This window comes from Oryctolagus cuniculus, chromosome 12 (assembly GCF_051225735.1).
Source record: "Oryctolagus cuniculus isolate XC-2025 breed Fujian yellow rabbit chromosome 12, ASM5122573v1, whole genome shotgun sequence".
NCBI classification, from domain to species: Eukaryota; Metazoa; Chordata; class Mammalia; order Lagomorpha; family Leporidae; genus Oryctolagus; species Oryctolagus cuniculus.
The window spans coordinates 6,284,319-6,297,115 of record NC_142878.1 but is presented as its reverse complement, the minus strand read 5'-3'; the positions used below and the strand labels follow the sequence as shown (position 1 = coordinate 6,297,115).

The 12,797-nt window shown below is 41.3% G+C and overlaps 1 long non-coding RNA gene across 20 annotated transcripts in view; it reads left to right on the top strand.

Annotated features, from left to right (window-relative positions):
- LOC103352191 (uncharacterized) overlaps window positions 1-12,797 on the top strand; it is a 185,912-nt gene that overhangs the window by 49,162 nt on the left and 123,953 nt on the right. For 4 of the 20 annotated variants that reach the window (XR_016218684.1, XR_016218683.1, XR_016218685.1 and 1 more), the window contains one exon: window positions 9,371-9,448. The exons of the other annotated variants lie outside the window; for them this stretch is intronic. This is a non-coding gene — a long non-coding RNA (uncharacterized LOC103352191). The remainder of the gene's footprint in view (window positions 1-9,370; window positions 9,449-12,797) is intronic. 20 annotated transcript variants of the gene reach the window in all.

Here is a 12,797-nt window from a genome sequence, read left to right as displayed (position 1 = left end):
TGATATCTGTGTGGGCCAGGAGAGTTTAGAAAGAGGGCCTTATTATTTCACACAGTATCAGGGAAGTTCAGCAAAAGTTACTAGAGGGGAGACCTGGCTGAGCTTGCTTTGTAGATTAATAGAGGGTTGAATACCCCAGATAGGTGGAATAGCCTATGCACAAGCATGGGACTTGAGCACAGATCTGCTTGGATGATGACAGGCAGAAAAAATGGCTAGTGACTTTGATATTTGAGGAAGGAAAGGCATTGAAAGAAAGAGTTGGAAAAGTAAGCAAGTGCCTGGCATGGCAAAATAAGGACTGTAGCTGCCCTAAAAAACCAGATTGGATGGTTGATAGGATCAGAGCTAAAAAGGTTTCTAACAGTGCTCTGACTCCATGCTGGCATGGAGCAAAGCAGAACCTAGCTAAATCCTGACCCCAGGCTCATGAGATACGCACTTTTGCAGCATAAAGAATATGGGGAGAGGGAGAATGTTTAAATGACTTCTGCAAGGTCACAAAGGGTAAATGGTAAAGAGAGAAGGGGGACCATAGGCACAGCCCCAGAACTTGGGGTGCCCCACATCTGGGACAGATCAATGCTCAAAAAAGCTAGTCCAGCAGCACAGTTGGGGTTGCACTGGGAGTGAGTGAAGGGAAGCAGTAGCAATGGAGTCAGAGACCATGGCTGTGGCCGGGCAAGAGAGCAGGAGGGTCTTCACCAAGGTGGCCTAAGAGCCAGTGCAGAAGCAGGTCGTGTGAGAGCCATAGGGGGAGGTCAGTCTGTGTCACCGTCCTTCATGGGCTCCCAAGCTGTGGGTTTTCTCTCCCTCCTTTGATTCGCAGAGCACTTTCTGCTTCTTTCCTAGGGTTGTGCTGTCCCCACACAGCTGCACACATCCTGTTGCATCCAGTGTACTCTGAGTTCCTTCAGGGCAGGAGGAATTATGCTTTATGTGCCTTCATATTTTCTTTGCATTGCTGAGCATGGTGCTTTGGTAAATGAATGAATTCCAAAATTATCTTTCTCAGATCATTTCTCCTTATGTATGCATTTTGGAAGTTAGTGGCAAGTTAAGTACTCTTTCTTTTAAAATATGAAAATAATTTCCTTACACAATCTACTTTAAACTTTTTTAAAAGATGAGGAAAAGTAAGACTAGGAAGTTGTTTAAAAACAGCAAACCCTTTAAGAGTCAATGTCACATTTATTGCTATAAAATATTTTTCTCTCTCTGGTAGACATCTGGTTCCCATTACATACAGTATTGGGTACTTGAGTTCACCAGCCATTTTGCATACCAAGCAGTGTGCACGCAAAATCCCACTGACATCGCCAGTACATATTTGCATCGTGTAATTCTTACTTTATATTTACAGACAACCTTTCTCTCACCATCTTAATTCTTACCAATACATTTGTGAAGTTACCTCAAGGACTGAATTACTACATTTGAAAAATGAAGAACTTTAAAACTCTAGAGTCTGTGCTTTATGTCATTGTATGGTCCAACTATCTATAATCTAGTACTGGAGTCAATGAAACATCTAAATCTTAAGTCTATATTTCCTAGTATCATTGACCCAGAAATGAGAAACACAATATGGAATGTTTGCTAATGAGTCATGAATTTCATTGTAATTGCTTCCACATTCAGGATGGCTCCCTTAAACCACCTAATCTTGACATATCCTGCAACAATCCCATGTGTTGTAAATGATTTTGTTTTATTTCTTAGGTTACTGTAAAGGGCTTATTTTCTGGTTCATTTCATTTTCTTAAAGAAAGCCACACACTGTGTGAATGTACACTTGCATGTTCAGATGCACACACACACAAACACACACATGCACCATTGCAGACTTCTCTCCAATCTGTGCTTTTTGAAATAATTACAGAACAGAAAGGATCCCTCATCTTTTGGTTTCTAAATAAAAACAAGCACATTTAGGAAGAAAGATGAAGGAAGGTCTACTTTAGAGTCCTCCTTCAGGTCTTTTGAGAATTAAAGGCAGAATCGAGGGATGCCTTAGCAGGCAGCAGCCTGTTCCCTTCCTGGAATTACAAATCTGTCCCAGAATGAACAGGCACCACCAGCATTCCATACAGTAATAATGAAAAGTTAAATATGACTTTTAAAAACTGCTTGCATTATAGAGTTATCTGTTAGCATTATACAACCTCAGCACTTCAAGTGAGTAGTTCTAATTGCAAGATTTGCCCTATAGTAAGCATTAAGGAGCTATTTTATCTTTCTTGGGGAATATTGTAAAGTGGGTTTTCTTTGTAATAAAGCTTTATTCCCAGAAAAAGGAAAAAGAATGTGGAGGAATGTCATTCTACTTTGATTTTGACTCTGTGATTTTTAAAATTTTTATTGATTTACTTGAGAGGGAGGAGGAGAGGATGGGTGACAGAAAGGAAGAGAGAGATGAGGGACAGAGGGAAGGAGAACTGTAACTCTTATCTGCTGGTTCATTCCCCAGATGGCTGCAATGACTGGGGAGGGCTGAGGCTGAAGCTGGGAGTTCAATGCAGGTCTCTCACATGGGTGGTAGGAAGCAACTACTTGAACCGTCACCCCTGCTCCCCAGGGTCTGCAACAGCAGGAAGCTGGAGGTAGGATCCGGAGGTGGAAATCACCTCTGTGGGACACCCAGCTGGTCCTCTGTGGAACATGGGAATCTTTTTTTTATTATTATTATTTTATTTTTTGACAGGCAGAGTGGACAGTGAGAGAGAGAGAGACAGAGAGAAAGGTCTTCCTTTGCCGTTGGTTCACCCTCCAATGGCCGCCGTGGCTGGCGCGCCGCACTGATCTGAAGGCAAGAGCCAGGTACTTCTCCTGGTCTCCCATGGGGTGCAGGGCCCAAGCACTCGGGCCATCCTCCACTGCACTCCCGGGCCACAGCAGAGAGCTGGCCTGGAAGAGGGGCAACCGGGACAGAATCTGGCACCCCGACTGGGACTAGAACCCGGTGTGCCGGTGCTGCAAGGCGGAGGATTAGCCTAGTGAGCCGCGGTGCCGGCAAACATGGGAATCTTAACCACAAGACCAAAGGCCTATTTCTTGCTTTTATGTCTTTGATAGGAGCATCTACAGAATTTTTCATAATTTTAAGCTATCCATTACAGTCAGCTTGTTAATTGAATAGTAATGGAAATAGCATCTCATTGTGCTAAGGGAGTTCTTGTTGGACTTACATGAGTCAGTAGATGAAGTTACACTGAAATCCTACTTTCCTCTGTGTGTATATGGATTTCATGTTGATGGTGTTGAGGACCCCCTGAAAGTGGAAAACGTGCTCCATGTGCTTTAGATTTCTGATGTGATAACGACAGTGCTGTTGATGAAAGCGATAGTAGGCTCTTGAACATGCAATTTGAAGCTCCAGTACTCCAGTGGTGCTCCAACCTTGTTTATTTAAAGCAACTCACTCTCTAAAATTGACATTATTTTTTTTAAAGGACAGTCCTAGGTAGGGAGAAGTTTAAGGGCACTGACTTCTTGTGAATTTTTCACTAGTGTATAAATACTTCCTTCCTGCCAAAACCTAGAATCTGCAGAAGAGAGCACAATTACTTGTTATTGACCTGAATCAGGATAAAAGGAATAGAGAAGAGACGATCATAGTAGTTGGCACTTGGTTTATGAAAACATCTTTTTGAGGATGTGCTTCAATCAGGCAAAAGTAGCCTGGCTCCCTCCTCTCCCCACGTATTTTAAAAGCCAAGTTGGCCAGACAAAAAGAACAAGGCCCTTTTTAGGGCACTGCCTAGCCTGTATGCTAGTGTAATACATCATAACATCATTTAATCATTATTATTTCTTAGATATTCTAGATGTATAAAAACAAAATGTAAACATAAAATTAACATGTTTGTTTAAAAATTTATGATATTTTATTTCTATGTAACTTCAGACTCATTAGAAGTCATAAAAATAATTCAGGGCTACTTGTACCCTTCACCAATTTTCCCCTGAAGATAGCATCTCACATAACCGAAGTAGGAAAGTGTCTTCAAAAAAGTTCATGGGAGGGGTGGGTGGCTGCTACTTCAGTAAAGATGCCACTTGGGACACCTGTGTCCTGTATCAGAGTACCTGGGTTTCAGTCCCCTGCTCTCCTACTGATTCCAGGTTCCTACTAATTTAGAGCCTGGAAGTCATGACGTGATGGCTCAAGTACTCAGGTCCCTGCCATCCATGTGATACATCTGGATTGAGCTCCTTGCTGCTGGCTTTGGCTTGTCCTTGCCCCAGCTGTTGTGGGTATTTGGGGTGTGAACCAGCAGATAGGAACTCTCTGTCTCTGACTTTCTCATCCTTCCAAATAAAAATAAGTAAATTTTATAAAGTTCATGGAAAATGCATATCACGAAAGAGCTATGCATGAACTTCAATAATTTTTGTGCCAGAATATACTTATCTTTTAATTCCATTTTTTCACAAACTTTATGAAGCATCCTCTTATGTTATCAAAAGTAAGAAATTGCTTCAGTATTATTAATTTGGTTACAGACCTTATTTGGACTTTAATTTTTATATGAGCTCTCCTCTGCGGTATATATTAATATGTAGAAATGCATAACATATCTGTTAAGTGAATATTTTCGCCAGTGAATATTGGTGGTAGGCAAGATTCCCAGATGATACTGTTTTATGTATCTTGTGGTTGAATAAAAGAGAGGTAGAACTGGTGCTTTGATGAAGATCCTTCTAATTTAATTGCTTTAAGTACATATTAATTAATACGTTAACCAGTACTGTATCAAATGGGAATTGTGAGCTGGTCTCTTTATAAACTGGAGTTGCAAAGATGGACTCTGCTCTCAAAGAACTCACAGAAGGAAATAGAAAAAAAATGCAACAGAATTTTGACACCATGGCACAATGAAAACAAATCGTACTAAACACCTACAAGTGTCTGACACTGAACTAGTCATTAGGGATATAATGGTGAATAAGACGCATGCTTTTTCTGTTCTGTGGAGTTCACTGCCAAGTGGAGGAGGCAAGACCATTGAGAAGCAGGCTGTGTCAGAGGCCATGGATCAGAGTGGGTATGCCCTAAGCAGATGAAGCAGTGCAGGAGGGTGACTTAGGAACGTATAATGTGGCCAAGGTCAATATCTCCAGTTGATAATGACTACTTATGTGATCCTCCTTTTTATAGAATCTTCTAGCTCAGTTGTAGCATTTTAGCAGATGGTTTGCTATTGCAAGAGCAGTCATGGCTTATTAGAATCGACTCATGAGCTCTTTGATACCATACCTGATATCACATCTCCATTCACTCCTGGCAGCCCTCACAGAGGACATGGGATGAGATAGGGGGTGCCTGCTAGCAGAATAGAACCTGGTTGGTGGCTGTTGTTGGGAAAATATAACTGTTGTATGTTTCTTTCCTAACAAATTGAGATTGTTTATTCAAAAGGGGCCTTACGATGGCATGAAAATTTATTCCTAAGAATACAGTCTATAGGCTCTGTGTGGTATGGCCCTGACCACCATGTATGTCCTCACCTGAACCTCACCACATTCCTCTTTCCTTCCAAGTCCCAGTGGCCCGGCCACACTGGCATGTATAATGTTCCTTTAGCTTGCCATGCCCATGCTGTTTCTAGAAACATCTTTCTCTTCTCAATACCTTTGTCTATAACCTCATTCTTCAGGATTCTGTTCTAAAGCAGTTGTTAAAATTAAGTCTCTACTGTAAATCCAACTTTATCTTTACTTATATTTCATGCTTGTAATATTGCATGCAATTTTATACTCACAGGTGTGATTATATAATATTACAACATTTTTTTGAGAGAGAGGGACACACACATAAACACACACACACAGATATTGATAGAGAGAGAGATGAAGAAAGAGAGGGGCCGGCGCCGTGGCTCAATAGGCTAATCCTCCACCTAGCGGCACCGGCACACCGGATTCTGTCCCAGTTGCCCCTCTTCCAGGCCAGCTCTCTGCTGTGGCCTGGGAGTGCAGTGGAGGATGGCCCAAGTGCTTGGGCCCTGCACCCCATGGGAGACCAGGAGAAGCACCTGGCTCCTGCCTTTGGATCAGCGCAGTGCGCTGGCCGCAGTGTGCCGGCCGTGGCGGCCATTGGAGGGTGAACCAAGGGCAAAGGAAGACCTTTCTCTCTGTCTCTCTCTCTCACTGTCCACTCTGCCTGTCAAAAAAAAAAAAAAAAAAGAGAGGAAGAGAGAGAGAGTGTGCTGGTTTACTCCCCAAATTATTCCAGCAGCCAGGACTATGCTGGGACTGAAGTCAAGAGCCAGTAGTTGGTGGCAGGAACCCAACTACTTGATTACATATTGTGTTTCTCCCACCCTTAGACTATAAGTTTAATGAGGACAGAGATGATGTCTATTTTTATTATTATCTCTTAAATGCTCAGTATTTGTTGAATCAGTTATTGAATGAATGAAATAATGACACATACCCTGTTTCTCCTACAAATTTTGGCAATATCACATTTGAGATCTGAATGTATTCATAGGCTATTCTAGGATCACTCGATTTGGACTAATTTCTGGGGTCTTCTCGTCCTTAAGCTCAGAGTTAATAAGAGGAAATCACAGTGGATGTGATTTTGTCTTTGGTTTTGTCTACTCCAGTGGTTTCTGATTTGGGTGTTTTATATACTTACCTCAAGGCCATTCAAACTAGGAGTGTACCATATGTCATGTGCCCACCCATGGTTGAAATGTTGGTCATTCCTTGCAAAGCACATTCTAGAAATACTTTGCTCAGGGCCAGCGCCATGGCTCACTTGGTTAATCCTCCGCCTGCAGCGCCGGCATCCCATGTGGGCACTGGGCTCTGGTCCTGGTTGCTCCTCTTCCAGTCCAGCTCTCTGCTGTGGCCCGGGAAGGCAGTGGAGGATGGCCCAAGTGCTTGGGCCCCTTGCACCCGCATGGGAGACCAGGAAGAAGCACCTGGCTCCTGGCTTTGGATCGGTGCAGTGCCGGCAGGAGCGGCCATTTGGGGAGTGAACCAATGGAAGGAAGACCTTTCTCTCTGTCTCTCTCTCTCTCTCACTGTCTATAACTCTACCTGGCAAATAAATTAAAAAAAAAAAAAAGAAATACTTTGCTCATCTCAACATTCTGAGCATGGCCCAGTGGCAATCAGGCATTCTGGATCATGGAAGACAACCTTGGCAGGTAGATCCAGCACATCCTTGAATGTGTGCTTCTTCTGGATGCCAGATTCTAGACCCTCATCCTATCTTCAGTGGTTTCAAGAAGGGAGAGGCCATTATGGGGAGGAAAGCAGCTTATCTAGGGAGACCCAATCAAAGAGGTGTTTTGAACAGGGATGAAGAGAACTTCTCTGCGAGAAATTATCTGAATTGAGTCTATGTTGGCAGGCAGGGTGGCGCTAGATGGGAATAGATAGGGTAATTATGGGGCTGAGGAAATAGCTTGTGAAGACCCAGAGATGTTTGGTGAAAAGATTCAGCTGCATCTCCAAACATGGAAATCTATGTCTCTTGGAACATTCAGTCCACAAACTGGAAAGAATGGTAATTTTCTTGACCTTCAAAGTTGAAGTATCTAAATAATTCTTTTTTAAAGATTTATTTATTTAATTTAAAGGCAGAGTTACAGATAGGGATGGAGAGACAGAGATAGAGAGACAGAGAGAGAGAGAGAGAGAGAGAGAGAGAGAGAGATTCCACCTGTTGGTTCACTCTCCAGATGGCTGTTAACAGCTGGAGCTGGGCCAATCAGAAGCCAGGAGCCAGGAGTGTCTTCTGGGTCTCCCATATGGGTACAGGAGACCAAGTACTTGGGCCATCCTCTGCTGCTTTCCCAGGCTCATTAGCAGGGAGCTGGGTTGAAGTGGAATAGCCAGGACTTGAACCAGCAGCCATATGTGATGCCAGTGCTGCAGGTGGCTTAACCTGCTGCATCACAGGGCGGGCCCCAGTATCTAGATAATTCAATTTTGTACTTGAGGTGTACCCATTCTAAGTGTATGTTTGTAATCTATCAGATTATCTATTGTAAATTTAGGTAAGAAGGCAACAATGCAATGTGCTTTCCATTATTTTTTCCTAGGAGATTGTGTGTGTGTGTGTGTGTGTGTGAACTCTTTTGTCCAAGTATAAATGAAGATCACGAGACTTGTTTATGTTCACAGATGTGAGATTCTGGAGAGCCACTGTGGATAGGGAACGAGGAGCTAGGCAAGAGGCAGTGCAACACGAGAGCCCAGACTTTGTGGGGAAGACCTGGGGACAAGTCTGAACTTGGCATTTGTAATGTGAAATTTGGGCTAGCCACATCCCTTCTCTAAGTTTCAGTTTTTCCCCTTCTAACTTCAGTGTAATAATAAAATTATTTGGTTCATTTATCTCATGGGATTGTTTATGCAAATTAATTTTTTATGAAAGAAATTCAACCACGATGAAGCACTCTAAACATTGGGCATTATTATAATAGAATAAATGTACTATTTTCTTAAGCTTTATTTTTAATTGACAACTAGCAATTTTACATATTTATGGGGTACAATGTGACATTGTGATACACGTATATATTATGTCATGATCAGACCAGGGTGATTAATATATTCATCACCTCAAATGTTTATCGTTTCTTTGTGGTAAGAGCTTTCAAAATCCTCTCTTCCAGTTGTTTTGAAATATATGTTCCTGTTAACTCTGTCCATCCACGTGCAAGGAAACATCGAATTGCTTCCTGTGATCTAACTTGACTGGGTACCCACTGGCCAGTCTCTTCCTTTCCCTGCCCCTCCCCAGCCCCTGGAAGCCACTGCTGTGCTCTTACTTCTGTGAGATCAACTGTTCTAGATCCCCCTAGGATCAATGCGCTTTTACAAAATGTGACAGGCTGCATAAATGAATGGAGGAGACCTTCCCAAGCTCAATATAATTCAAAAGTTTACTATGTTATATTTCAAATATGGCAGTGTGTCTAGACAAAACTTTCTAAGACCAATACAAATTTACATTTATTATGTTGCAGGTTTATAGTTTAGAAAGTCATTCAGCATGGTAAAAATTAAAGTCTGCCTCTTAAATAAATATTGATTAAAAGCTTTTGATTTTTAGCAAGGAAGGCATAAAGTGAATTTTCACAAAATATTTTTGGTAGCTTATTTTTTTGCAAACTATGTAACATTTGAACCACTTTCCGGAATATAGTAATAAACTTTTCTCAAATGTTTTATTTAATCAAATTGGCTAGAATAACTGGAGGAAATGTAAGCACATTTTATATGGTGCAAGAGGCTATCTCAAATGTTAATTTTAAACAGAACAAGTCTAAAAATGCACATCAAATTCAGCATTAAAATTATTGAAATCCTCATGTTATGAAAATGGTTTTCTTATATTTTCTAGAAATTCAGATAAGATTTAAATTAAAGAAGACAGGAATGGATTTATTCAGACACCACAAGCCCAGGAAGTGTTTGCTGGGTAAGACAAATGGGATTATTGATGAGTGAAAGGGAATTGGAATGTAGAATTGGAAGAGCAATTAACATCTTGATGAGTGACTCACCATAAACCATTTTAGACCAAGATGGATTTCTGTCTGCTTATTCATTCTATTTCTAGTTCTCCTTTTCTGTTGCTTTTCTTTTTTTTTTTTTTAAAGATTTATTTATTTAATTGAAAGTCAGAATTACACAGAGAGAGGAGAGGCAGAGAGAAAGAGAGGTCTTCCATCCACTGGGTAACTCCCCAATTGGCCACAAAGCTAGAGCTGCACCGATCTGAAGCCAGGAGCCAGGAGCTTCTTCCAGGTCTCCCACATGGGTGCAGGGGCCCAAGGACTTGGGCCATCTTCTACTGCTTTCCCGGGCCATAGCAGAGAGCTGGATCGGAAGAGGAGCAGCCGGGACTAGAACCGGCGCCCATATGGGATGCTGGCATTTTAGGCCAGGGTGTTAACCCACTGCGCCACAGCACTGGCCCCGCTTTTCTTTTCCTATCTTGCCATTTGGAACACTTTTTTTCTCTTTTTAATCGACAAGAAAAACCATTACTAAAATATTGCTTATGAAGAACACAGATAGTCTTGAGATGCACCAGCTACAAGTGATTGGGTTTACCAGCTCTCTGATCAAAACCTCTGCCAGGTATTAAATAAAACATTTGAACCTTGAACAGATAAGACTTATATTTCGAGTAGTTTAACCACTAAATAATGACTATGTAACCATCATGTAGAAAAAGCTTTGACCACCCAAGAATGGAGACTGAATTGGTGTTCCAGCACTAACCTGGGTATGAGAAGGAGACAATTCGGTCAGCTGCCATCTTGCCATCTGTCACCACCTGACATTCTTCCAAGGACTGGGGTGCTTTCCCTGACCTAAGTACTGACATTTGTACTTTGTAACCTCCTCCACCTAGAGCAACCCCTGTGGTTGGATGCCTCTGTCACCACTACCAGGGAGATTCGTTTTCCTACTCTTCAGTAGATAGTCCTTTTGTGGAGCTTAAACCACAGCTAGAAGTTGCTCAATGCAAACCTCAGACAGCACATACTGCATCTTTAAGAGATAGTTAACTTGTGAATCAGTAAACGCAATAGAGGAAGCAGCCATTACTTATGCATTCCTACATAGCCGGCAAGGTGAAAATAATAGAATAAACATCATATACTTCATTATGATATCGGTTTACACTTCCAGGGTACACAAAAAGAGGCCATTTCATCAAGCTAATTGCCTGAAAGTAAAAGAGAGAGAACTTTAGCTATTAGTCTATTATGGGGCTTTTTTCTTAATCACAAATAGGGGCCGTGTGTCCCTAGGGGATGTGTATTCTAATTTACAATTGAACTACAGATCAGAGCAATCAATCTTGGGCAGCACTTTTAGAGTGTAATTGCTGCAACATAACAAATAAAAAGAAGAAGAAGAGGAAGAGGAAGAAGAGGAGGAGGAGGAAGAAGGCCTAAGCTGGGCTTCAGCTTGAGGTAGAGACATTTCCCAGTGCTAGTGCTGGGTGGGAGGGAGGGAAGCAATGCCACATACATGAATATGCAATGAGGGCTCATTAGCGGCCTAGTGTTGCCATGACGAATGGCATTATCCCCGGCCTGGTGCTGCCTAAACATGAATTTTATAACGACCCATTTATCATGACTTGTCATGGGCTTCTGTACTGCACTTTCTTCCAGCTCACTCACCTTTCCTTATTACAAAGGTAGAAATCTCTCCTTTTATTGTTATTGTTTCCTTTTGTATTGATTTCTGGTTCTTCCAAGCAAGTGCTCAAATATAGCAACATGCTGATGAGTGGATTGTGACTCTAAAGTTGAAGAGTGAAAAGTTGTTTTGTTCGTTCCATCTTCTCTGTGGTCATATATGTGAGAGAAGAGTTGGGCTAGACTTTGAAAGGAATTTCCCAAGGGATAAGCATTCTGATACTACAGATTTAAAAAGAAAATTAAAATGAACTAGGTTATCTTCCTTTGGTTTATTTTACTTCTCCTTTTTGCACTTGATGAATCTTTCAATATCTTAAATGTACAACTCAAAAGTTTTAATGTGTTTTCCAAAAGTCTTGAAGCCATTACAAGGAAGTGTAAGATTAAGATGTTTGAAAGGTTTTAAGTGGTTAGCGTTTTACAAACAGATGAGTTGATTTCTCCTAGAAGAGCTCACACTGTGGAGAGGAGGGTTGGTCTGTGATGACAGCTTTCTAGGATATGCATTTTACTAGCAGCAAGAAATCATGGACCCCATTTCCCATGGTAGAGATCATGAAATCTGTTTGGATATTCAACGACCAGTGACACAATTGCTGTACAGGATGACTTCAGTCTTTGCTATTGGCTAGGAGGGAGAGAGATGTGTGAGTCCATCAAAGTGAAGTCCACATAGTCAGCCTAGAATAGGGTTCCAGATGAGCTGAAGTGTCCCACATAATCAGGCAATAGTGGGCTTCACAATTTCTCTCTTTAGCTATGGTAGAGAGGGTAGGTGAGGTGCTGCAGTACAGATGACTATTTGGCACATTTCTGTTAAAATTTGTGAGCAGGAAAAAATCACCCAGGTCTTTTTAGTGTGACTGTATCTACTGTGTGCCCTGGATTCTGTATTAATTGTATTGACACTTTCAGATGCTAATACCTGTTTATGGAATCACAATATGTAAAATTCATGCTAAATTATCTTGGGTATTAATGGTAATTTTATATCTGTAAAACATTTCCCATCTAAAGTTTCCCTATCCAACCCTTAGGTTAATTGGAGGTTTATTATTACCATTTTAAAGTAGAAAAAAAAAAAATCTAGATTCACTGGTTAAGTGAGTGGCTAAGGTCAATACCGTTACAGAAATAGAAGTGTTGGAACTTAATATTGAATATTTTTATCCTTAGGTTTGTAGTTTAACTTACCCAAAGTCACAGAGAGGATATTGTTCTTAAAATGTTAAATACAGTCATCCCTCAGTATCAATGGAAGATGGGCTTCAGGACACCTGTGGTTGGCAAAATCCACAGATGCTCACATCCCTTACACAAAATGATGCAGTTTTTGCATCAAAACTGGGCACATCTCCTCCTCTACTTCAAGTCATCTCCAGATGATCTGTCATAACTATGCACCGCAAAGCTATGCAAATGGTTGTTGTGCGGTATTGTTTGTGAATAATGACAAGGGGACAAAGAGTCTGTGCATGGTTAGGGAAGTCACAATTGTTTTCCCAAGTATTTTCAACTCGTAGTTGGTTGAATGGGAGAATGTGGAAATCATGGATATGGAGAACTGATTAATCTATTTTAGGATATAGAAAGAAGAGAGTAAGT